Consider the following 27,805-nt stretch of genomic DNA (forward strand, 5'->3'; position numbering starts at 1 on the left):
CGCCCAGTCCTACACACAAGAGTTTTCTTGTGGTGATGCCTGAGATTTGGCATAGCAGTTGTTGCCTCCTGAGAGGAGAAGTGAGCTCTGTGCCCCTGTCTTACCTTACCCTGACCACTGAGCATGATGAGTATCTGTAGAAGCAACTTCTGCTTTTAAAATTCCAGTATCTTTGGAGCCCTGGGCTTTGTGGTTTTCTTCGAGCATAAATCAAACCCTAAGCCTAAACCTAAGCGTAACCCTAAGCCTAAGCACAGCAGTAAAAGGAGAATGTGCAGAGGCTGAGGTGGCCAGCTGGTGCAAAGGAGAAAGGTGCAGAAGGAGCAATGTTGGGGTAGTGCCGTGCTGCTCTTGGCATGCCTTTTGCAGTTGCAGTGCCCCTGGAGCTCTAGACTTCGTGGGTTTCTTAACCCTAACCATGAGCATAACACTAACCCTAAGCAGAGCAGTAAAAGCAGCCTTTTCCTATGGCTGACATGGCCAGCACATGGGTGGTGCCAAAGATAAAGGTGTGGAGGGAGCAGTGTTAGAGGAATGCCATGCTTTCTTTGGCATGCCTTTCATAGCTGCATCATCAGTGGAACACACAGAACTGCACTTGGATTGTCACTATGATGGTTTTTTCCCCATGTCCTGTTGCAAGACATATTGTAATGCATGTGAAAATCTGTGGATGGCTTAGTGCCTAGAACAAAATCTCTTTTAGCATTAAAAAATACTGACCTTCTCTTTAAGCATTTTGAACATGGCCAGCACTTTGCTGGTGTGAGTGATGATCCACAAGTTAAGGAATGTGCGCCCATCCTTAGACAGCAGAGAGCGTGTTTGAGGTTGGAAGGAGTTATTGCAAGAAATGAGAAGTGTATAGTATTTTGAGGCTTCTTTGTTCCTGTCATTTCCCAGAAAACCTTTTTTGACAGTTTGGTTTTTTTTGAGTTAAACTCTTACTTGAACATAAGATTTGTCTCTCAGATTTGGAGCAAGTGTATTTTAGACATAACATGATTCAGCTATGATGTGTAGAGTACAAGGTAAAGGTTTGACCTTCAAAATCTGCTGAATTTGAGAGACATTTGGAAGTAACTTTCTTAAAGCACCTACTTTATAAAGCAAGGATGTGAGCTGATGCACTGAGGGCATTCAAGGTCTCTTCCTCCGGGAATGTGGTTTTGCTGGCTAAGAACAGGACACAGGCAGGGCAATGCAACTGAGGCACATTAAAAATCTGCATAATTATATTAAAATATGATGTGCAGTTACTAGTAGGCAGCCCACTTTTTTTGCCAGAAGACATGAAAAAAATGGCATTTATTACATGAATAATGCATTTTCTTGTTTTTATACACAATGTGCCATTTCTTTTCTTCATATACATGAAGAAGAAGTACAATATGCAGTTAGTACATTCTGAAATAAGAGACATCAATTAATCTTGGAGATTAAGTTCAGGTCTTTTTGAAGTGAGTTTTATAGGTTTTTAATGTTTTCCTTTTTTGTTTACACTGAAAAAAGAACAAAGTAAAATTGAGTGCAAAAATTTAAGCCCTTAATTTGGGTAGAAAGGAGTAATGAAAGGTTAAATACTCTGTGTTGTAAGCATGGAAATTATAATTGGGCAGGGTTTGTTTAACTAGCTGTGACCTACTAACTTTCGCACAAGAATGATAAGCACAAATTGTACCTAAGGAAACCAGATCCTTTTCAGGGTGAGATTGGTATTCACACTCCCCATTTCCTCTGTTTTACATCACAACCCGTAAATGATACCAGCAGGGTGAGAGCAAGCAGGGTGAGCAGGGTTTCCTCCCAGGGCAGAAGCACATACACTGTCCAGACGTGCATCATCTTCACTGATTTTGGCGGTCAAGGACTGTGATCCGCCTGTCACAGATGCTGTTCTTCCCCACCTCACTGCAGGACATGAAGGGTGACTTCTCTGTAGCCATGCTTGCAGAGGAGTCCCAACACTTTGCCACTCTTCTGTGATGTGGCATCTGGCTTCTTCAGAGAGAAAAGAAGATCAGCCCACTGCATCTAGATCAGCCCAGAAACAGATGAAAGATTTTCAGTGCCATTTCCTAAGAAACAACTAAAACACAGTTTAATCCCAAATAGAATCGATTTTCTACATTATGTGAAAAAAAACCCCAAACCCTAACCCCCCCAAAACATGCTTTGTCATGCTCACAGAGTGATTAGTACTTTTAAAACGTGTATGGCTAAGAGCCTTGACCTAGTTTCATATGCCAAATCTGGGAACAAAGAAAAAGGCTGGGGGAAGGGGAGAACTGGATGGCACCACTGCACAAAACCCACAGTCATACACTGTCTTCTTTCATCCTGCTTCCAACATCTGCTTTTAAGACAGCAGTTGCTGTGGGAGTCCTTTACTGTCTTCTGTAAGGTAACATTTCTGCTGTACTCAGTGCTTCTGCCTCTTTCTAAGGGACACTGCTAGGGCAGTGGTAAGCCAGTAAGGGTGGATGCAGACTACTATCCACAGCCTTCTCTTCATCCTGCTGCAGCTCAACTTTGTGTAACATGAAGACAGCAAAATGAGGAAAGTAAGAGGATTCATTTGACCAAATGCAGATTTTGACAATGTCAGCACCTCCCCTGAGTCCCCGAGGAGAGAAAGAGGGAATTCTAGGACACAAAACATCTCATCCAAACCCAGGGGTCTGAAACAAGTCATCCCTTTGAAGCACCCCTTGTTAATCAGGGGAATCTTCTCAGGTACAGGTGACTACAGTGAGATGGGCTATTCTCAAACAGTTCACATTAATATTAATTAATTTTAGTCTTATGGAAATACATATATATATATTTCCAGAAAGATTTACATTATAACTATCTTCTGTTTCTCCCCCAGAGTCAGTAGTCAATCCCTCCCTCCCTCCCTCCCTCCCTCCCTCCCTCCCTTCCTTCCTTCCTTCCTTCCTTCCTTCCTTCCTTCCTTCCTTCCTTCCTTCCTTCCTTCCTTCCTTCCTTCCTTCCTTCCTTCCTTCCTTCCTTCCTTCCTCCCTTCCTCCCTTCCTCCCTTCCTCCCTTCCTCCCTTCCTCCCTTCCTCCCTTCCTCCCTTCCTCCCTCCCTCCCTTCCCTCCTGCAGGTCCTTATCAGAGGGAGGAAGGGAGAGAGGGACAGGAAAGGCAGGGCCTGCTCACCCCAGAAGCACCTGGCAACCACAAATGCAGGTAGCAAGAATAGTTCAGAAGATAAGAACGCAATTTAATTAACTTCTGCTATAGCCCTCCAAATGCAGGCAAGCTGGAAGCTAAATTACTGCTTTCATCATAACTAATTGGCAGTTGCTATCTACAAGGTGCTTCTTGGCTTGAGTTAAACAAAACTAGAAAATGAAACATTAACGGGTAATAACTGATAAAGCAGGGACAAAAAAAGACCAGAGGAGTGGAAAGGGCAGGAGCAATTCTTAATCAAAGCCTTTTCTCCAGCAACTTGCAGCTCTCTTTCTGGCACGAATGCCTGTTTCTGTGACAGCCTGTGCAGGACAGGTTGACGCAGATGCGAAGGGCAGGCTGTAGTGGTCACCATGCTGCAGTGGTCCCCAGTTCCTATGCTGTAGGGGTCCCTGATCCCCATGCTGAAGCCACCCCCAGTTCCCATACTGCAGCTGTCCCCACATTCACTGCTCTCTGGGCACCCTCACATCTACCTCCCTCCAGTAGCTGAGGTTTTGCTCTCGGCTTCCTTTGTATCTGAAACACAGAAAAGCAACACATCAAATGATAGGAAAGTGAGTGTGGCTGGGCCATAAGCTGATGGAGAGACACAGGCAAGTGTCAAAGCACAGGAGGAGAACAGGCAACTTAAGAAAATTCAGTGCTGTTAAAGAAATAAAAGGGCATACATATGTACACACACATTTTCTAGGGTGTGACAGTGTCTTGGATGTTTAATTTTAAAGTGTAAAAGGACAATGTGTAACTGCTTATAAGTTAATACACTTAAATTAACTTCTTTGAAGAAGTGTAATAGTATAACTCTACAAAGTATTATAGGATACTGAATTATTTTCTTGCTGTTGCCAAGTTACAGATTCAAGAGTACCTGATCAGGGTGCACAGCATCAGGACTCACAGACCTCTGCTGATTATCCGAGAAGAATTAATGGTCTGGAATGCCTTCTCTGTCACAAGATGGATGCTCCTGAAATGCACCATGGCTTTATTCTTTACTCAACATCCTTGTGACTCCAAGAGTAGCAGGAATTGCATGGCATGAACTGCAGATGTACAGGTTCTGCAGCTGAACTCAGCTCCTTGGTGCAAATAAATCATGTTTGATTCAGTCCTTGCTGATAAACTAGGATGGCAATAAAGAGTAATTATAAGCCACCATTCTTGGTCCTAACTCGCAAATGAGTTCAGGGCAGAAGGACACTGAGACTCATGAACCCACAGACTGAAACAATCTGGGGTGGGGACGGCATGAGCTTGAAACGTAAGTCTACTAAAATGCTCTCCTCTAGAATTACTATTATCTCTTCTCTTACTGTGTCCAGAGAAAACTCCTTCTAACTCTAAATGTGCTATGAATGGCCTGTGTACAACTTTTTATGATAATATGTAAAATATTATAAAGCTTAAAAGCTTCTCAGGGCAGTCTGAGACAGGAGTACAAAATACAGTGGCTTAGACAAAACTAGGCAGATAAAGGAAGGAAAACAGCCCAAACAATAAGCCTGTGACAGAGTTACTTTCCAGAAACTACCAGCCAGATAAGAGCAGGGGAGGGCTGACGAGCATCTTCTCAACTTTTATAGTTCACTGGGATTGTAACTACAACTTCCAGCTTTTGTCATTGACACAAGCTTCTGCCCAAACCTTAACGTGTTTTCCTGTGTTTCCTTCTGAGCCTCTTTTGCTGGGGAACACGATGATCAGAAGCCAAAACAGTGTGCTGGGAGACTACTTCTAAACCCATCTGTCTGCTGGTGCTAACAGAGTCACACAGGGAGTCAGCAGAAGGGCATGCCTTGCTAGACACAAGTTTTGAGGAAGGAGATCCTTGTGACATGGTCAAAAATCTGTGCTTTCTGAAAGGAGCACAGTTGGTCAGGGTCATCTTGATACAGGGTCATCTCCTAAGATGTTGTGTGCTCTTTCTCTCCTTTCCTAACTTCCAGCAAGTCACATGTCTGCAATTTATTAGCAGGTTTCATTTAAATCTTAAACAAATAAAGGTTAAAGGGTAGAAAAACCCTCACTACCTAGGATTAATTATTAAAGAAGAGGATTTACATCCTGAAAATGAGATTATCTGTTTGTTTATCCTTTACATGTAGTGCTGGGATTAGAAGCAAGAATATTTTCAAAGTTTTCTTTCTCTGTATGCCAGCTGTTGCAGGAGACTCTGCACATTCTCCACCCACCAAAAATTGCCTGAAGACTGGCAGAACACACAGCTCAAGGCACTTTCAGATTATCATTCCCTTTACAGACATGTATTTACCTTTACTTAGCAATATGCACTGACCAAGGACTCTGGCCCCCAGGAACACTCTTGCAAACTTAATGCAAACCTGGCATTAAGCTGCAGGGTTCTTCTTTAATTCTTGCTCCTCTTTTTTTTTCTTGAGATAGACCAATTATGAAGTACTGTCTCTGATGACAGGGGTGTCATCTAAGAGGCTTCTTAGGCTATAGTAGTGCCCAGTGAGCTGACCTCTCACGGCATGCTGGGACATACAGTGACTCAGCCTAAAAAAGGTATAATTTAAATATGTAATATTGCATGGGGCATCAGCAGCCCAGATAAGCTCTACTTTTGAACCTCTTTCTGTGTGGATATTCTTGGCATCTTCTACAGCCAAATTTACAAGCTGTACTTCCTCTGTACTGTGATGACCGGCATGATAAAAATTGTGAGGGTGGCATTTAAGAACTAAGGTAAATTTTAGATTTAATGCTTTTCCTCTTATATGTGTCTTTACAATGCTTTAGAAAAATCCACAAGTCAATACAGCTGCCATTTTGTGGTAGCTGCTGATACTTAAGTTACAGTAAGGCAGCAGAAGCAGGAAGGAGCTAAGTGAGATGATGAGTTAATTGCACAATTGGGGATTTGACAGTGTGACCCTCAGTCAGTTTTCATTATCACTGAGCTGTGCTGAAACTCTACTCCAACCCCGGGCTGCAAACTGCCTCCAGACCCCTAAGTCTGGCCTTACTCACCCACCATTACCTGGGTTACAGGAAGTCTGCATCTGCAGTGTGACACAAACCCACACCATTTGTGAAACATGCCTTCCTGCTCACAGCTCTCTCCTTGCCCTGTTGTTTCCCAAGGCTGCTTGAATGCACCTTTCCATACCTGGGCATATGAAATGGCAGACTTGGATGCTGCCCACATGCTCTGTTCTTGCCCAGCATTTTGACAGAGTGGAACATACAGTTCTAGGTGGCTTCACAACAGGCTACACACTCAGTAGAAAGGAAACATAAACTAGGCTACAGGGTTATGCCAAGTGTGGTCTGTTTCTTAGTGAAAACAGACTAGAAAAAGCCCATTTCCTTTTTTCGTTTCTTTTTTGTTGGTATTTGTGCTCAATCTCAAGACACTGTGTGCAAGAGAAAGGTCTCAGAAACATAAACTTACCTGGGCATAAAAACAATAAAATACTGAACATTTACATATGAACATAGAGTTAAAAAAATAAAATCAAGTCCCACCCTGTCTGAACTTATGTTTTCTCACAAATTGTTTTACAAGTTATACTGAATTCATAGGATAGCACATCCCACTCATTCATTCTCTGTTCTATTGCACATTATTTCCACTACAATTTATCACTCATATCAATGATGTTTATCTGGTATTTCTGCTGAAGTACCAAAAAAGTGTTGGTGTTGTATGCCTCTGCTTAGCATCCTACCATCAATCCTTTCTTCTCATAAAGAAACCAAGTAGCATATCTCCAACTCATCAACATGGCTTGTACTACCTGTAATATAATACCTGTAATAATAACCTGTAAAACCACTGAAAATGTTCTTTTCCTCAGCTTGCAAAATAGCTTACAGGCATATTCATAATATTCTGAATAAAAAGTCTGTAAATTCATACATCCACATGAAAAACATGACCTCAGAAGAGTTAGGTTTAAAATGTGATACATTTGTACGGAAATGTCTATACTAGATCTATATTAAACATATATTAGACATACAGTAAATGTCTATATCAGATATACTTACTAACGGCAATATTCAACAATAATTTTTCTTTTGAGTCTCAGAACTTCACCCTATGAAGAGACAATATTTTCTTCTTAGTATCATGTAGGACTTACATGTACTCTAAATCTAGCAAAGCCAAAACACTTGTAACATTTTCTATTCATATAATTTTAAAAACCTCTCCAGATTTTGTTCAGTATTACAAACATCTGAACTACGAAACTCCAAAACCTTAAGGAGGTTAAACATTAAAAAACATTTCAACCAGTATGCCAGGCCCTGGAGACAGCTAAGTCAGTCCTGTAAATAAATTCAGAATTATTTTATTAAAGTCTGGTTCATACAGTTTTGTTCACAAATTCTGTAGTATTTCCCCAGAAGAGCCTGCAGCTTGCAGATATTTCCTTGTACACTTGCATAGCTTACTGAGCTGGCAAAAACGTGAGGAGTACATTAAACTAAATAATTTATGCTCTCTATTTTAAAAGTGGAATAGGCATTAAGGGTTTGTATAGAAGGAGTTTGATTTTACTACATGGTAAATTCCTCAAGGCTGTGCCTAACCTGTGATGCAGTCAGCACAAGACTGACAATCACAAGCAGTTTAATACAGGATCTATGTTCTCATCTTTAGACACTGGATAAATAAGAATTTGCAAAAGACAAATTCTGTAATACATAAACATAATTGTATGTTTACATTTATTACTTTTTAAAATAATTATCACATCTTCTAAAATTAAAATATGTACAGAAATAATTATTAGAGGAACCTTTCTCACAAAGTTTCCATCTCTAGCTAGGACCACTGTTGGACACTTCATATGCAAAAGCCCAGAGCAGTTCTGCACCCATCAACATAACTACAGCCAGAATTTATGTCTACACCTAGGCTGGAAATAGTTTAGGAGCAATGTCCATTAGCACCCACAGCCTTAATGAGCTCTGTGCCTGTGGACTGCTGCTGTTTTCCATGCCCCTCTCCATCACGAGCCTTACAGCTGTGCCCATGGTAGACCACGGGGAGAGAGTGCAGCAGAAGAAGGAGCCAGGCCACTGTCTAGACACCCTGACCACATCCCAGCCTCCTGCCCTCTTCTGGAGTTTCCACACCTGCCACTGGCTCACCCTCTCCTTAAAGTAACCACTGAGTAAGTGCAAACACTAACTCAAAGCTGCCACTTCATCTATGTGCCAAAACCCAACAGTCCTTCCCAAAATCACTTGGGAGCATCCTGATGTCCTTACAGGGCTTTGCAGCCTGCTGCACAGTGCTTCTCTCTTTCGAGTGATAGGGTTCAGCATCCTATCGGAGTCCCCATTTGTCCAGCTGAGTGGAAATGAAAGCTTCTGGAAGCCTAAAGAGGGAAAAAAACCCCATCAGAGTTGAAAAGAGTCACCTTTTGAAAGATGAACTGATAATCTTCTTCTGAGCCACTCAAATAACTTCTTTAGACAACTTCTCCAACAACATTCATTTTACTCATTCCTTATGTATAACAGGTATAAATACACAGGGCCTTGTAGATCAGCTATTGGAGATAAGTTCTGGAAAAATTCAGAGTTTATATATTTTTAATTTCAGGGGAAGTGAAATATATGGTGAAAGAAATAGTGACAAAAGAAAAAAACCCAAAAAAACCTCCTCATACTGGCATTAAGGTAGTAATAAAAACCACAAGTCTGCCTGGACCAAACTGGACACATTGAATGTACTTTTATTTGTACCTTCAAACCAGGTTGTTCAGTTAGCACATAGTGTTCTGTGCTCAACTTCCAGCTAATCAGCACTGAATAATATAAAAAATATATCTGTGTCTTGCCAGTACCTTGTTAGTACACAGTACCCCATGTAAAAGACAGGAAGTAGAAAGTGGGCATAAAAGTATTGAGACCAAGCTCTGTTCTACAGGAGGAGAAAAATCTTATTTAATGGCCTTATTCTGGCCCACTTACTACTTGTCAAAATTTTGCAGTGTTTTCAGCTGTAAACTTGATGATGCTTAGGAACTCATGAGAGGTATCTGGATTCTCTCCTTTAGTTAACTAAAGGTTTTCTCCATGGGTTTTAATGTGAAACCAGAGTTATATAGAACCACAGAACAGCTTGGGTCGAAAAGGCCCTTAGAGACCACACAGTTCCAACAGCCCTGCCATGGACAGGGACACCTACCACTAAACAAGGTTGCCCAAGGCCCCATAAACCTGGCCTTGAATGCCATCAAAGCAGCCAATCCTCTGTTTCACTCCCAGAATTTCCAAATGTCTTTCACCTGCTGAACTGCTCTGACTTGTTAGACTTAACATTTCTTTCCTAAAATATCATGAACATCAATTCTGTGCTTGCTGTCATAAAGACTGGCAGCTCTTCCTACTAAATCAATGCAGATTTGCAATTCTGTGTGTTTTCATTTACTCTAGCTTTATGGTATAATTCACTGGGTTCATTGAAAGTCACAGAAGAAAAACATTTCTCATTGAGCATGGGCATAATGATACCATAGCAGCAGCAGACTTAGAGGCAGTACCCTATTTATAAATCAGACAACATTCTCAAAATTCAATCAGCTGCAAATAAAATATGAATATTTACAGATAGACACATTTTCAAATACATACAAATAATTGTTTTTCTAGATTACTTGTCTGGAAAATCAGTTTGCCTCCCCACAAACACAAAAAACTACACTCATTCCCTCACAACTCCTATGTAAGTCCCATTGACTCTTGTTATATAGGAGCCTCAGAAATTTTTGCTTATTTATATAAAAATAATCCTAATTTTCAAATAGGAACAAGTGGTACTTTTCCAAATGGTTTAAGTCATATTTCAAAAGTGTCAGAGGTACTTTGAAGTCCAGGGGTGCTAAAAAGGCACTCTAATTCCACTGCAGATCAAGAAGAATTATTGTTGCATGTATAGCAGGAAAGAGAAAGATCAAAGAGAGGGAAAAAAGCCATGTTTTGAGGGTTGCCTTCCTTCTCTTAACTAAGTACTAACTTGACTTGGGTTAGTGGCAGCTTGCAGATAGGTCTACCAAAGAACACCTTGGCTCAGTTGTAGAAAATTTACTTATTGCCCAGAGAACAACTCTTCTGAGCACAAGGAATATAAAACATGTATTAAAAAATCAGTGGTGAGCAATTGCCTTAGAAGTAAATGGGCAGACATGAGCAGTGTCTTCCTGAGAAATATTTCAGCCTATAAACAAAGGCAGTATAGTAAAGCTGGGCACTGAGGTTTCAAATACATGGGATTTCATCATTCTGAAAGTCCTGGACCACTATCAAACAGACTGGTCTGCATGAGGACTTACTGCACAGCAAGTCTGACCTGGTTAAGCCTGTGCCCCTCATGGCACAGCCCATGGGTCTTGGCTGTCAACCAGCCAGGCAGTGGCAGGTGCTGCAGAGCACACAGCTCCCTTGGCATCACACAAACAGCTTTCCTTCACACAGGCTGAAGGGAAATACCATGGACCTTGCCCTGTTTTGGGTGGGCAACCACACCGCTCATAGCACTGGTGGGTCCCTCAGCGCAGACACAGCCTGTGACATCCTGAATCCATCTCCTTTTCATATGTAAGGAGGCTTTACAAGATTTGTTCCATTTTTGCATATTATTCTGGAATAACAGGTGCATGAGCACCTTATCACTGCCTCTGTTGGTTGTATTGATTGCCTCTTGTGTGTGTTTGATAAGTTAGCTAATACCCACTGACAGTAAATGAACAAAAACTGTTTCAGAATGCATGCAGCAGCCACTAAATGATTTGTAGAGGAAAGGAGGCATCTGAAAATGAAAAATAGAGTTGCTGCCATTCTGTGGGAAAGAAACCATTCTGCATTTAGACAGTAAGAGAGCTCCAAATGCTTGGAAGATCAATTCTTTTCAACAGGTTGCTCAGGTTCCTTTGAAGACTTCAGTGCTGCAGGATCTGATTAGAAATGAAGACTTGTCTGTGAGAGGGAATGGAAACCAGTTTGGGGGTTGAAGCAGACCCTGGCCAGCCCAAGGAGGCAGAACAGCTGGTCTCACTGCCTGGGTGCCCACCAAGTGGCTTCAGAGTGCAGCAGCACCCTGGGACATGGGCTGTGTGCTGCCAAAAGTTGCATTTCAGTGCTGCAAAGGTTCCTGCTCAGCAGCAAGCAGGCAGCTCTGACCACAAAGCCCTAACTTTTTTCTGGGGGATCATCAGGGTATCAATTTGTTTGGGCCAGTGGATCTCAGCCATACAATGCAGAATCACTGTCCTCCTTGTGCCAGGACAGCATGCAAACCATGTAGTGGTGGAGCAAGTCCGTTCTGGTGCAGTTGACAGTCTCTGGGGTTAGTGCTGACCCTAGGACTTCTTTTACAATCATCTCCAATGTAAGGAAAGACGGCGTGTAGGACACTGCTCTAGGAACAGCAGTTCATGCTCAGAAGTTTGCAAGTCACAGCTGCAGCTGCATGTGATGTCCTTCCCTTCCCTCCTTACGCTACAGCTATGAGTGACCCAAAATGAGACAACTGAGTGTCACGATAACATCTATTTTTCATATCTGAACTCAGAAAAAAACTAGTGGTGTGTCACACAGGAAACGTTTTAGTCTCATTCCCTGTTGGTTCATCTCCAACAAATTCTGAACCCTCTGACTAATTTTAAATACATTTGACATAAGAACAGAGGTCTCAAGGGTAAAAAGTTCCTTCCAGTTTTGCAAAATCAGCACTCAGCTAGTGAGGAGAACTCCCTGCTCAGGGAAAAGGAAAGGAGGGTTTGATCCCTGGCTGTTTTGTTTGGCTTGCTCAGCTCCCAGGAGGCAGCAGCCAGCTGGGTTCCCAGCATCACAGCCAGGCAGTCAGCACATGCACAGCTACAGACCTGCTGCAAAACACAGTGTTTCTTGCCTGGCTAGACAGCAAATCACAGGCACTTCCCATACTCAGGAATGGGCTGAGGATACTCCCTGGGAGTGAGGGATTGGGCACGGGGTGCATCAGGGATGGAAGAGGGGGCTGAGGGGAGATGGAAGAAGTGTACTAAGGAACATGGAAAGAGATGTCAATATAAACACAGAGAAGGCACAACAAGCCCCAAAGAATCTCTCTTTGTTTACAAACTCAATATTGCACATGAGATCACTTATCTCACCACTGTAAGGCAGCTTACTCTGGAAGAGAGACAACAGCTGCATAAGAAATGCTGCACAGAGCCCTACACAAACTTAGCATGTATAAAGCAAGGTCAACTCCTGAACACCATATATTAAATACAGGATGTTAAAAAAAAGGGAAAGCCAAATATAAGGTGAGGAAGAATAATTTTGGGAACCCTGGAAGGTAGCTTTTGAACCAACATTATGGCATCGGGATGGCATGGATGTTTCCCATTGCAAATAGTGTTGACCATACTGGTTTTGGTAGTGGGAATTCATGGTTTCACCACCCCAGCATGTTTCAAGGTCAGATTGTGATTGCTAGCCTTTCTGCATACCACAGGCTTTAAGATTTCACCTGTACCTTTTGAATTCAATTAATCTCCAACCTCCATCAGTCCTCTTTTGTGTATTTTTGGTTATGCTTCATCGCTTACCCAAGTCTTAGACTTTGAATAAATCACTGATGTGACACCACTTACTTTTATGTTGTATGCTAATACACACCCACTGCAGTTCCTGTAGTCATCCATGATGCTGTTCCAAGTATTGTTCAGGACTGCCACCCAACTGATTATAAGCAGAACTAACAGATACCCTCTTGGGGCTGACTAACCCCATTACTGCTAGAGCAGTGTGAGGAAGATGCTGCTAACCTTTCTGTCCAGGGTATGGGGAGGCTGGATCCAGTAACAAAAGGAGGCTTGCTGAATGTCTGCCAAAAGAGCATTTTTCTGAATGACCTGACAGGCCAGGATAAGTTACATCTTCCTTACTCCTGATAGACACAAGAGCTAAGGAAAGGGAAAAAAACATGTTAGGCATTTCCTCTGCTGTTCACTTTACATAAACTGCTCTCTGTTTTGTAGTACTTCAGCAGCTTAATTAAAGAAAGGAGGAGTAAGGCAGGGCATTATATTTGTATGCATTGTTATCATTGAAACATGACTCAATGTAGGGACTGAGGAAGTATTTCATTCATTTATGTTTAGTGAGTTGTATGCTCAGTTCTACTCAGTAGAGCAGAGTGCTAGAGAGTGCAGCCATGTGCAAACAGGCTGGGAAGAGAATAGATACCAAATAAAACATATTTGGTTTTCCTTGTAAATTTTTAATTACATGCCACCATGCTGCAAAGTACAGGTCATGACTGAGTTGATGGCAAAAAAGAGACCTTGTGGAGAGCTTTAAAGAAGAAATGTCCATGGCCTGGCAGTCTGTCATACTGTTTTTATACACCTGAACAAAGAGGAAAGGATTAAGTATGCAAAAAACCATTGAAGACTAAACTAATTTTCTTTCATAATTAAATACACATCTTTTTGATTATTCTGCAGATTAAACCATTTACCTGCATTATATGATCTCTTGTACACATACTAAACTTTCCAATATGATTGTCAATTTCTTGAATGCTTAATGGTAAACTACATGGAATGTATCTGAAATAAAAGCAAAATTATCTATCAACATGGAGCATGACAGAAAGAAGCCAAACTGAAGATAAAAGGAAGATTGTGATAAATTCAGAAATACTTTTTACTTCTTTCCCCTTTTAAATTTAGAACAATAGTGGAATTGGCGACTCTAATCCTTAATTTAGTGATATTAGGATGATGCTTTAGTTTTCAAAGGAGTTTTGTAAGAAAAAGAATATGTTCTCATTATGTTTTGTGGTTGACTTTACAATGATTCATTAACTCCTCCAAGATGAACTTGGTCTATGCCAGTGAAAAATCTGCTTGTTTAGTTTAATCATGCCTTGTTTCAAGTATTGGTTACTAATGTGGGGGTCTGTGCTGCTGTACTGTCTTCTAGGCTCTGATATACACTACTGCTCTAATTCAATTAGCAGCTAAAGTTTCTCCCCAGGTCGCTTGCAAGTGCTAAACTTGTTAGGAACAGCCCAGTTCTCACAGCAGGCGGGACTATATGCAAGGGGATTGGATTCAAACAACAGCATAGGTCTGCAGGTAGTCAGAAGGGAGTCCTGGAGTCCTGCTGCCAGGCTTAGCCACAGGAAGCAACTGACAGAATGCTCTCCCTGAAATCAGGAAGAGGATTCACAAGCTGTTTCTTTCCTTCCTCCTAAACCCTGATTATAAAATACACACACACACAAACTGGTGTATTTTGTGTGCGTATACACACATACTGATCGACTCTTTAAAGAGTAAATCAAAGCAACTGTAAAATCTACTTGTTCCAGTCACTTTCCCCAGAGGAAAAGGAAAGATAATAAATAGCCTTTTCCTTGTGTGGAGATTGGGTCCAGTAGTCACTGCGTTGAAAAACAAAGACCAAAGAGATCACTTCATGAAGTGCAGCTTAACTCTAGGAGAATAAGCTTGCTTTGTGCTCAGAATTAGAAAACTGTCACAACAGTTTCCGAGGTCCTGTTTCGCTACCTATGGGGTTTGGGGCAATCAAAGGTCAGGTCCCTTAGGAATCCCTCACTTTGAATGAAAATGCACTTTCATTGCAGAATTGCCAGTGTTCTACACAGATGCAGTGTTTTCTTCACTTTCACTCCTCAACAGCTACAAATTAGTATTATTCAATCCCCAACTATGCAAATAAGAAACGACTCATGCAGCATTTTACATTTCTGCCTGAATAATTTTATGTATTTTATACACTGAAGTTTTAGTGGCTTATGTGTGAGCCTAAGCAGACTAAAGGCTTGATCCTATCTGATCTAAAGAGATTACATCCCATGAAACATAAAAAATTATCAGTCTTTCTTTCAGAGAGCTGTAATTTTCCAAGAGAGATGTAACGAATATTGGTGGGATGGAATATTCTCCATCTGAGATGTAGATTCGAAGAGCACAGGTCTCAGGTACAAATGGAACTTCCCAAAACCTGCTTCCACTGCAAAAGCCTTATATAACCTAAAACCAAAACCACATGGATACATTCAAAAACTTAACTTTCCTTCTGTTGTAAACAATCCATGTCTAGAAACCTACATCCATCATGTTCATTTCAGTGAGACACCTGCATTCAACTTAAAACATTTCTTGGCATCTGAAATGGTGTGATGGATACAAAGCAAATGAGTGTTTTCCCAGATAGCTGATGGTTGCTCAGGATTGCCCATTCAATTGACACGGACAGCACTCACAAAGGGCAGTCAGTTGCAAGCCTATAATGTCATAAGAAAAAACAAAGGGAAATAGGCTAACTGTTCCTATTTAGAAAGGACAGCCTTTTGCAGAGAGATGAATAACCCTATTTTAGACTAGAAATTGGGCAGAGGACTGACTGCCAGAGAGGAAGTTTAAACAGACAAGTAGAGCACATACACATTATTACTATTTAAACAGTGATTTCATAACTTAAGAAACATTTACCCTAGATGGCCCCAGTATGAAGTAACCCTAACACAACCTCCCCCATCTAATGAATTATGAGTGCAGCCCATCAGCAGAAAGTAAACACATGGTCTAGATGCAACTACTAACTCAGGAAACTTCTAAAGCACCAAGCATCAGAAGCTGGGCACTGTTCTGCTTTTAGCATTCCCTCCCTACAGATCCATCACTGCACTCCTTCAGATGCAAGACCACAGAAATATTGATCTGGTCTGTGATGCTCCATCTCATAGAGTGTAAGAAGATGTCAGAAAGAAAGGCTTTGACTTTACGGTACAGAGTACAAAGGAATAAGATACTCCCTTTCTTTCTCCTAACATCAAATTGGGTGTTTTATCAGTCAAGCAATCAGGTCACAGAGAATCTGTGCTGGGAGAATGTGATAAAAACACCAAGAGAACCTAGAAGACATAGCTCTTAATCTTTTAAAATCAGGTGTCATTCCCTGCCTGCAAACTAAAGGAAAGAAAAGGTGAGGAGACAAAATAATACATGAAAGACACCACGTGCATCAATAAAGAATCATATGGGGCACAGCCAAAATCAACTCTAGAGTCTTAAAATAAAGAGCGCTGTGTTATTATTATAAATGGCACTCTCAGTTAACCAGTATAGACATGTAAAGAGCCTGTACAGAACAGCGATCAGCACACACATCAGCTTGTTATCATGTAAAGGGGAAATATAGAGAACAATAAAAGATATTAAAAAGGTGACTGTGTCAAACAAAACCAAAAAGAAGCAAAATTCAAACTAAAGCTGCACTGTCTACCTCTAGTTTTCTACCAAAGGATGTCCCTTGTCATCGAATGGTAGAAGAGGAATACTGAGAAACTGAGAACTGGGGAAACACTGAGGAACATAAAGAAGCAAGTGGGCTGTAAGGAACAGCACACACAACATAAATGTGTATTTTCAAATGTAAATGACCTTCCACTCCAGGAATAGAGAGACAGTCAAGTAATGGGAGTAATTCTGACACATCTGACAAAAGCTATTTTATGAGGTAGAGGAATCCACAAATGTAGGTGCACTCACTACATTAGCACTGCATAACAGAAAAAGAGATCTTTTCTGATGTTTCAATCTGAATCTGAGCCTCTACCAGTTCATACCGTAATGAACTGTGAACTTCATCACATCAAAAGAAGATGTAAAAACATCACCTCCAAGTACTGCATTAAATAAACTATATAGGTTTATATTGATATTTAGACTGACTTAACCATCTTCTCTAGAATGAAGATAATGTTATGCTTACTGGCCTTACATATGTGTCTGAGGTCTTACTTTCTGTCATAACTTTCCACTCAGTTCTCATACCAGAAAATGACAATTTACTTCTATTTTCCAGGGATTTCTAAGTATGCCACCTCAGATGAATATGTCCTCTTAGTCCTGTTCCCAAAAGAAATGCAGCCAGGCAATGATCCAGACTACTCATCTGTCTGCTCTAGATGACTTTTAAAGCAGTTGATGAATGTTAATGAAATCTGACACAGAGACAGAACTTTCAAGATACTAAGTTCCTACAGGTTTCATGAAAAAACAGTAAGTGAAAATTTCAGTGTAACCTTACCCCTTATTAATTACCAGAAAATATTTCTGTTTGTATGTATGCATGTATATAATTGAAGGAAAAGCTCAACCAGCAGTAGCTTAACTAGAATTTCTATTTTTTTAGAAAGCTGAGTATCCAAACAAGAAACACAAACTGCCAAGAAAAGAGACCTCCTTGCTTTATGGAATTTTTCGGGTTAATGTAGATTAACCCGTTTGTTAGTTTGGTCAAGAAAGTTCCACATGTCAGATTGTAGTTCAAGAAGTTCTTATTTCAATGAAAAAGAGTTGTGACAGAAAATTAGATTTTCCACCAAACTAAGTTGAGTGGTCATGGCTCACATATCTTAAAGATGTCTAGGTTTCAGCTGCTGAAAATAAATGCTGCTAACTTTTTAATACAGACTCTGAATTTTCAAGAGGAAAGTTAGAGAAAGGGTTAAGACAAAGGAAAACTGTGACTGAAATGTCATCTATCCTACACACCCAACTTTGCTATTGCAAGCAATCACATCCCACAAATCCTTTCCATAAATGAATCAAGCCCCACTTTAAAACTGTTAGTTTTCTACCCTTTTCTCTTTCCCTTCTAGAACTTTGTTGTCAGATTCTTAGAAATCCCCTATTAATTTCAAGATTAAATTTATTCACAGTGATTAGATCCATTTGTTCTGCTGCCAAATTTGGCCTTTAGTTTAATAGCTTCCCTCCATTCTCAGTGCTTATCTTTCTGGTGTATTTATGGAGAATAATGTTATCTTCTCTCAGCCTTCATTTTTGCTAGGATAAACAAGCCAATCTATTTCCTTTGCTTTTGTAAAATGTGTCCTCTATTTTGCCCCTGCATGCCAGTTTATCATCTTTGCCCCCATTCCAGGCTGAATTTGTCTTACCTGAACACAAATCTCCAAATTATACTTAATAATCCAGGTAAGGCCTTACCAGAACCACATACTGGCATCAATTTCCCCTCTATCTAAATACTCATTGTCTGACTCACAGTAAGAAATAATGGCTTTCCTGCCCATCACGGTTGTGATTTGTTGGCAGTTTACAATCATCCCATGGCCAGCTCTACACCGAGTTCTTTCTCCTCCTCTGTTGCCTCCAAGTAATAAGCTCAAAGCCCACAGGAGAATTTTCTATTATTATGCATAACCTTAAGATTTGTGTTATTGATGCTTGTCTCTTCTCTACTGCTCTAATCCTTGGAACTGTAAGTTCTTCCTGCAAGGTATTCAATTTATTTTCCATATCAGTTTTATCTGCCAGCACTGTAATGTCCTGGATTTAATAACACCTCCTTATGTTTTCTACTGAGATCATTAATAAAACTGTCAAGTCATATGGAGCTGAACAAGAAGAATTTCACCAATAACCTGCCTCCAAGACAGCAGTTCAACACTAACCTTTGTAGTCTCCCTATTACGTCAGTCCTTATCTTCTTTGTCTTCCTGTACAAATTGTCATCTCCTCCAGCTGATAACTCCATAAACGACACTGACTTCTCTTGCCTCTCTTATTTCATTATCATTGTAAAGATCAGCAGAGCTAGAACAATTTTGATATTTTCCTACCTCTGGTGGTGAACAAAACTTGTACTTCTTGTGTGCCTGTTCTTATATTGCACTGCTTTTCATAAGAAGGCTGTTAAGATATTTAACTGTTTAAAACTCTGCAGAAGGAGGCATCTTGTGTTCATTTGATCAGTGAATTCTGCCTGCTCCTTTGGACAAAATTTTGGTATTTTCACTGGGAAAAGTTTTTTCCTGTCAAGCTTTGATAAGCGGCATGGCCTTAACTTTTGAAACTAAGCCCATTTCCCCATCTTGACATGCAGGCAAACAGCTCCTACAACAGAAATGCAGGCACACTTCTCTCTGTATTTTTTTCCAACTATAGTAGGTAGTCTATTTAAAAGAACTCACTTTTTTTCCCTACAGACCACACCTCTCTGAAATCCCCACAGCTAAAACAGCACTAACCTAGCTAACCATGTCTTCTCTGTTGCCAACTCCATCAGCCTATGGCAGAGTGTGACAAGGTCCAGGAGAGTGGAGAAGGAATCCAGGATGAAGAGCTGTTTTCCTCTGCCTGCCTTTTCTCTTCATCTGCTTCCATCTCTAATAATGACAAAGCAATCTCTTGCACCAACACAGGGTCTTCTATCAGCACCTCAGCAAATAACTTCTAACAAAGGGATAAAAAGAAAAAGGAAAGAGAGAAATCACTTACATACAGATAACAAAGGCCTTTAAATACTTTAGGGAACCATTCAAAAGTTAATCGTAGATCATGACTGGATTTGTTCCTGATTAACTACCCATGCAAGGCCAGAATTGTGCCTACCCTGACCTATCCTGGCCCCTAAAAATATGCTGGCGTTTTGTCTTTTGCTTTGAAGGCAAAAGACACTGAACCTATAAACCTGGCTTTACTCAAAGCTTATTTTATCCATTAAAAATGTTATTTTATCTATTTTTATATCTAATGCCAGATATTTATCTTTTGACTCACTATTCAGCAGGCTTTTAGCTGTATATACCTCTCGAAAGTATATACACCTATGTAACCTGGTTCTCTTAGTACTAGCTGGGGCCATTCCTCCTCCAAAGACTGTGCAGATCCCAGCACATGCAGCAGTGTATCTATGATGGTCCCAAAATGGGAACAGCAAACACCTATGGTCTGCAGAGCTGGACCCCTTTTCTACTGATGATGGAAGCCTCCAAAAGAAGAGAAACCCCAGGAAATAAAAATGATCAAAAGCTGCAGATTGGTCATGTGGAAGCTGGAAAGACAACGGTCCATCATCTGTAGTATTGTGGAAGTGGTGGCAGGAACAGCTCCTGGCTCTGTGCATGGAGATGCTCCTTCTCCATGTCCCAGCCTTTACAACTGGGCCACCCTGCTCATAGCAGACAGCAGGTGTGGCCACTGCTATAGCTGAGTGGCTTCACACTTTGCTGCTTATGACCAATGAATCACAGATCATAAGAACATGTGAACACAGCCATGCAGTTATTAGTAATAAATGCTTAGATTTCAACACCAGCCATTCCCCACATATTCACACCTACACTGAAAAAACAGAGTTTGGAAAGACAGTACCCCAAAGTTCAGTGTCAGAAGCTGTGTAACTTTATTCTGTCCCTCTTATCCTGTACTTTGTGCACTTGTAATTCTCTGACTCTGGATGGGTGAGACAGGACAAGTCATCTTTACATTCTTTTTCACAGAGCTGCTACAAGAAGAACAGCATATTTTCTGTTTCCAATGAGGACAGGAGAAGTAGCAAGCAACAACTAAGCTGACTAATTTAAAAAACCCCAACCTGCTGAGATATCCAACATCAGTAATTTCATTCACAATAATTAGCATTTATCAAAATTATACCCAACCAAATTTGGAGTCCTACACCAGGAAATAGTAGACATTATAGTAATAATTTACTTCAGCTATAACAATATTTGCTTTAATGTCAAGCCTTTCTTTTCTTTGTAGACTGTACACACACACAAACACAAAATCTGGAGACTTATCATGACCTCACATCAGTATTAACCATGTCTATTTTCCTTCCTATTAAGCTGGTTGTTTCTACTTCCTGTTGTCATGAGGTCAAGAGTTCTACGTTTCTGTGGTCATTTGCAGGAAAAAAAAAAAATCTTGTTTTAAAGGTGGATAGAATGTATCTTGACCAATCTTATGCAATAAGTAAATAAATTAAGAATCACATAGCTAGAATTTAACCAGGAAGTGTAATTAAACTAGCAAGATCAGACTGGGACATTCTACTTGAAAGCGTTATTACTAACATAAGCAAAATGGAACTTATGTCCTTTTGAATCAAAGAATTCTAGAAAGTTTCTGGGGTTTTCATAGTTAGCCACTTACCAACTATTAGCTGCAGTACTTATTTTTCTAGATTACCTCCTTTCGTGTCTGGTTTTGGCCTGTAGATGCTGTGGAGTTCCTGGTAGACACACTCAAGAGCTTTGGGGATTGAGCACACCAAACCAAGAGAAGGGTGAAACTCTAGCTAAATAAATGTTCCTCAAAGTAGAACTTAAAACCAACAAAAACAAAGAAAGAACAAATAGGTCTCAAATAAGGCTTTTATTAATTGTCTACACAAAAAACCTTGCAATAGCTTCATTTGCAAGAATAAACAGCAATGTTTCATTGCACATCAGATATCAAACATCCAATATGAAAATAGAACTGTAGTCGTAATAAATGTAATTATATTGGAACACATCTAAGTACTCATTTGCTCATGAAAACAGAAAATGTTTAAAATTCTCTTTCATTAGCTGACATGGTTTATTAACCACATTGTCACATCTACTATGGTTACGCCTGCCCATTAAAACTGCCTGCACTTAAAAATAAACCCTCAGATAACCAACACAAAATCACAAGGTCTGTGGGAAGAGGAATATGAGCGAGGGGCTCAAGACAGAGGCAGGAATCCAGAAGGGACCAAGTGCAAGGAGCTCTTGGCTTCTGGGTGTGTATCAGCTGCTCTGTGGCTGCTCTGCATAACCCACAGTGTTGCACAGCTGAGGAATTGGGAACGAGGGGCAGGTCTGTACCTGCAGGTAATGTGTGGATTCTGTATGTGAAGTCACAGTGCACACACATCCAGCTGGGCAGCTGTACTCAAAAGAGTAATAGACTGTGGCCAAAGGGCAGGGAAAGTTGTACCGCCAGGTCAGGATACTGATGCAGCAATCCTGAGGCCAGGCTAACCTCAGTAATTACTTCCATCATTACTGTTTAATATTCTGTACCCACAGGAAAACTAATGCCCCAGTGCATTGCAAGATGCAAGTACCAAATCCATTGTCATGAAAGGGCAATGTAAAGCTGGTGGGGGAGGAATCACTTTTTCTCCTTATTTTTTTTTTTTCTGGGTATCTAAATAGCATGAGACTTTTTATCTATTGCTTGATTCACCACGACTGCAATTTTTTCAAACAGTCTTACTTTCAGGTGTTGGATACTAATTTTTTTACAGTCGATGTGGTGACTGGATGCCAGGTGCCCATGAAGCTGCTCTATCACTCCACTCCTTAGCAGGGTAGGAGAGAGAGGATATAACAAACTTACCACAGGGAGAGATAGGGACCAGGAGAGATCTCACCAGTTACTGTCATAGGCAAAACAAACCTGACTTGGGGAAAATTAATCTATTGACATTCAAAATCAGAGTAGGATAATGAAAAAGAAAACCAGATCTTAAAACAGCTTCCTCCCACCCCTTCCTTCTTCCTAGGCTCTACTCCACTCCTGATTTTCTCTACCTCCCCCTACCAGTGGGGCAAGGGGACAGGGACTGGGAGTTGCAATGAATTCATGACATGTTATCTTTGCCACTCCTTCAGTGACAGAAGTCCTCATGCTCTTCCCTCACATGGAGTCCCTGCCACAGGAGACAGTCCTCCACAAACTTCTCCATCCCAAGTCCTTTCCACCAGCTGCAGTTCTTCTCAAACAGCTCCAGCATGGGTCCCCCACAGGGTCACAAGTCCTGCCAGAAAATCTGCTCCAGTGTGGGCTTCTCTCTCCATAGGCCACAGGCTCCCAGCCTCTTTCAGGCATTCACTTACTCTGGTGTGGGGTCCTCCAGGGGCTGCAGGTGGATCTGTGCACCACCATGGACCTCCATGGGCTGCAGGGGCACAGCTGCTTCACCATGGTCTGCACCAGGGGCTGTGGGGGAATCTCTGCTCTGGCACCTGGAGTACCTTCTGTATCTCTTTCTCCACTGACTTTGGTGTCTGCAGGGCTGTTTTTTCTCACTCCTCTCTCTAGCTGCAATTGCTGTTGCACAATTTTTTTTTCTCCCTTCCTAAATCTGTTATCCCAGAGGCACTACCACTGTCACTGGGGGACTCAGCACTGACCAGCAGTGGGTCCATCTTGGAGCTGCATGACGTTGGCTCTGTCAGACACGGGGTAAGGTTCTAAAAACAGTCTTGTAGATATATTCCCTTTGGGCCTCTACCTAAAACTTACCAATAAACGCAGTGACGTTAGCCAACAAAATTCACATATAGCTAGAAATCAAGGCAAAAATCAACTATTCTTTATTTAAACAGAAGTTTAGAAAAATTCTCTTTATATATATACGTAAAAGTTTTCTTGTCAATTATCTATGTACCCACTCTACATGAATCATTTATGCTAAAATTATTTTGAGCCTTTCATATTGTTTCAGAACAAAATTTGAGATCCAGTGATGCTGGCAATATTCCATTTTTGTTGCTAGCAATGTGGAAGCACTGGTGGCAACAGCAGCACAACACTGAGCCTCTTGTACCAAACCTCCAACTTCTGTCTGTGGACTAAAAGCCACATTACAAAAGTTAGCTAATTAAGCTTCCCAACCTGCAGCCTCTGAAATCAAAGCTCAGAGAAAGGAAACACCTTGTGACAGGATGCAGAGGAAAGGTGAGGCAGATTTTTAGACCTGAAGAAAAGTGTGAGGATTTGAAATGCTGTACTTTAATTATTAGCACAGGAATTCCCAGCTATCTGAAATTTTTCAAAGTGCACTATGAAGCACAAGCTTTGTTTATATTCTCTTTAAAGTCTCTTCTCTCTTACTCTAAACATGACTAGTTCCTTATGTACTTCATTACAGAAAAAAAATTAGATTATCATTTTATTTACCTTCCATGCCTCTCAAATACTATTTCTAGTTGTCTCAAACAGTAGCAGATGGGGCTTTAACATGACGTATGAAGCTCTGCAATCTTTCCAATGTTTAATTTCTTATGTTGAGGAAATGATTGTGGAAATACTCACAGCACACTTAGCCAGCTAGGCTCTCAGTTCAGTGCCTCAGAAAGCCTCGAGCTGCCTAGAGATGATCTAGCACTTTAGTAGCTCCAAAAGCGGCAAGTGGTAGCTGCAAAAGCAGGAGCAAAGAGGTAGAAATACAGCCCTCGCTCTATGCTTTAATCCTGCTAGCAGATCGCGCTCGGTCCGAGACAGAGACACACACAAGCTGTGAGCAGAAGGGTAGCCAGAGCAAGAGGGGGGGGAGGCTTGCTCCGCTCGCCTTTTATTCTGGGGAAGGGAAAAGGGAGAACTAGGAAGGGAAAGGGGAGAACCAGCCAATCGGACTCTGTTTCGGTGGAATCCCAGTTACTTTCAGTTTTACCAGCACTTAGAATGAAGGGGATTCAGAGCACATGGCTCGAGCAAGTCAGGGCATACCTGCACAGCCTTGGGCCTGGCTGCACCTCAGGGGCAGGCAGCAACAAATGATAGCTTTCTGCTCTTGATCTTCAGGTCTTCTATTTACAAAACATCCGTGGACTTCATTTTTAAATTAGTATGGACCCACCTTAACACTGTAAACCCGTGCAGGCTTTAATCAAAGTTTCCCACGATGGATTTCACCTACTTGCCCAAAATGGCTATACTGTAAATTCAACCTACTTGTTGGTTTACTATGTCCCTCAGCAGTGGGGTGAAGTTGCAAACACATACATTCATCTTTGTAGGTGTTAACATACATTGAAGCTCAAAATCAAACCCTGGATGTTTATGCATGATGTCAGTAATCACTTGGGCCAAAGTGAATCTTTCCTTTGGATCCAAAGCATTCGGATAAGCTTCAAAGTAAACATAAAAAAGCTGAAGAGATACTCCAAGGCATGTTTAGAAGTGTTTGTTTGCCCAAATACTCATTCTTTTTTGGGGAGAGATTTCTGAGCATAAAGGTTGCTGCCTGTATCAAACCACCAGTAACCTGCTGCAGCATCACATTTGTGGTACAGGATATTACTGAATGCTTCATCAGAAGGCTCAAGAACAGAACGCAGAATAAACTACTCACAGGGGAAATTTCATCCAAATTTTGCAAAGTTAACATTTGGGTTTTTTCTACTGAAACATGAAGATCTTTATGATACATGTTATTTCTTTTAAAAAGTAATAGGCAGTGTACTTACTGCTTTAAAAACACCTGCTTCTTTTGACAATTAATCCCTTCTCATATATTTGAAAAGCTCCATTTCCCTCAACCTGAAACCTGTTGACTCTTCCAAGACTTCTGTTAACACATTTGGCAATGACTGCCACTGTTACTTAATATTTTTTGGAGAAACCCTAAATTAATTGAAGGTATAAGTAAAATTGCGCAAAGACTCAAGCCCTCTTAAGGGTCCTCTATCAAGACTAGCTCTTAAGTTCTTTTTAAATAAAAATTTTAATTATCAATGCCCACAGCTTAGGTCAGAAAAAGGAATGTTCCAAGAACATGTGAACTCTTGTGACCTTGTGAACATGTGAACCAAGCACGTGTGAACTCTTGAGATAGCATTGTAGTCCTTTTTGGTCAAATGGTAGTTAGGAGATTGAAAATATGAACATCTAGTGCTCTTCCTTCTGGACATACCAATAATGTCACTATGCAATGATCTAGATCTGACTCTCTTGCATTAACACTTAAGTAGAAAAGCATTTGTGTTACTTTCCATACTGAACCAAAAGATTCTGGAAGAGGAAGTTGCAGAAAGGCTTAGGAGGTAACTTGGCTTGCTGAGAATACAGATTTCAACACTCAAGTTCTCTGATTTTGACCTTCATGACCTGAACTGTTCTGAGGAAGCTAAGAGGGTGCTTGAGCAATAGACTAATAGCAAGCTTTATGTTAAGCTAATCTGTTGGACAGAGTGCTTTTGTTTCCTCATTCATCTGCATGAACTCTGTCCCAGATGGAAAGAAAGCTAGCTAAAATTTTAGCTAAAAGTGAGACCTCCAGCAACAACACATCTGTACATTTAATCCTGCCTAGATAGCTGGGTTGTGAGAGCATTTCCGGAATATACTCTGTGATGCTTTTAGAAGAGAATTACTGTATTTTTGCTGTAGAGGCTTCATTATTCTCTAGCTGGAGCTTTTTCTTTACAAAATAAAGCAAATTCCCTTGTACAGAAGACCCATGATAAAAATGAAAGGTAGGTGCACAGTGGTAGCAGGGTTATATAGCAATGGAAGGTGAAGTCTTTTGGGATGAGGGCACAAACTTAGTGTACTAGGCAATTAGACAGACTTTACACAGCTCTGTGCCCTCCCCCTGCCCCTACCCCCCGAAAATGGGAGAGTGGCCTTAGGAGATTTCCTAAACTGTATATTTTTAGTTTTAAAAGGTTTTCTATTTAAAGCCTCTTCAAGGGTACACAGGAGATTCCATAACACCCTCTACTATTCCTATTTTGAGAACTGCCCTGTGTTCCAGGACTGAGAACAAAACATTTCAAGTGTGTGAAGACGACCTCAATTAGTGCCATTTCTCCATGCTTCTGAAGTGGTTTATCTGCTCCTTTCCACTTCCTGACACTCACAGCACTGTCCTTGAGACTGCTGAGTCCCCTAGACAGAAAAACACTTCCAAGCTTCTCTGGGTCCATTCCTCTCAACTCGTCTAATCTTCATCTTTCAACACTAAAATCTTTGGGCAGAAACCCTATATGCTTCCATGGGGCATGGAAAAATACAGTCACATTTCTGGATTCAGAGGGATGAAGGGGAGAGCCCTCAGGATATGCAGCAGCCTTTGTGGATAACAGTGCAATACATTGCTTAATACACATTATAGTGTTGGTTTGCTTGTTGTTTTTTTATAACTACATAATAAAGCATGGCACTTTTTTCTCAGGGTAAATAACAATGAAAAAAATCTATAGTAAATACAGAGTGATATTTATAGAATAAATATAGTTGCTGGTTCTAGCATTCATATGCATGCACAACAGGAAATGTTGTTGAAAGGGAATCTTATGCAACCCAAACTGAACTGATTGCAAATCACTGTTTTCAGACAAAAAAAAATTCTGTACCTGACTTTTTTTTCCAGGAGAGCAGTTTCACAGGTCCAGAGGTCAAGCAGCATAGCACACTGATCCGCAGAGGCGTGTGCCCAGCCAAGGATGGGCTTGCTGCCACTGAATTGCTCACATTGCCTAAGACGAACCAAAAAAGGAGAAAACGAGCAGACGTTAGTATCACAGGGATTTCCACATGCCTACAGTCCCAGGGCTTGTGGTAATTCTGTTTATTTCTAGCACGGGGTTGTGGTTTTTGCTTGCAGGGAACCCCAGACCAGGAAAAGATTTCAAGTTCCATAAGCTTTGGTGCACCCCAGAGTATTCTGAAAGGCAAAGAACAAGCGCACCAGCCATTTGGTGTAAACATATCTCTTTCATCATCTTTTAACAAATGTTCTTTGTGAGGTTCAAGTTCAAAAAACCCACATCAAGAAACATAAAGCCAGAGAAAACACAAGAAAACTAAGGGAGGAAAGTGAAGAGAAGCTTAATTGTTCACAACACCAAATCCTGTTGGTATCATCTGTTGTGGCCAGTTAGCCTGCAGTACAAGCCTCAAAGAAAGTCCACTGGTAGGACAGTCCCTAGTATCACAGAACCTCAAGGTGAGAAAAGAAGCATCTCTCAGGACGCTCTGTTCTGTTATGGTAATGTACCCCAGTTCTGCTTCCCCGG

The 27,805-nt window shown here is 40.9% G+C and overlaps 1 long non-coding RNA gene across 5 annotated transcripts; it reads right to left on the bottom strand.

Moving 5' to 3' along the window:
* Nucleotides 1-1,289: 1,289 nt before the first annotated feature.
* Nucleotides 1,290-27,805, bottom strand: LOC138108399 (uncharacterized). 5 transcript variants are annotated; one of them, XR_011149949.1, is made up of 7 exons: nucleotides 27,635-27,760; nucleotides 27,143-27,265; nucleotides 8,452-8,561; nucleotides 7,222-7,271; nucleotides 4,073-4,171; nucleotides 3,678-3,720; nucleotides 1,290-2,034 (listed from the first exon to the last, which is right to left on the bottom strand). It is a non-coding gene; the product is annotated as an uncharacterized lncRNA (long non-coding RNA). The 5 variants fall into 5 exon arrangements; XR_011149950.1 differs by lacking the exon at nucleotides 4,073-4,171; XR_011149951.1 differs by lacking the exons at nucleotides 3,678-3,720; nucleotides 4,073-4,171; nucleotides 27,635-27,760 and adding an exon at nucleotides 27,787-27,805.

This window comes from Aphelocoma coerulescens, chromosome 3 (genome assembly GCF_041296385.1).
Source record: "Aphelocoma coerulescens isolate FSJ_1873_10779 chromosome 3, UR_Acoe_1.0, whole genome shotgun sequence".
Classification (NCBI taxonomy): Eukaryota; Metazoa; Chordata; class Aves; order Passeriformes; family Corvidae; genus Aphelocoma; species Aphelocoma coerulescens.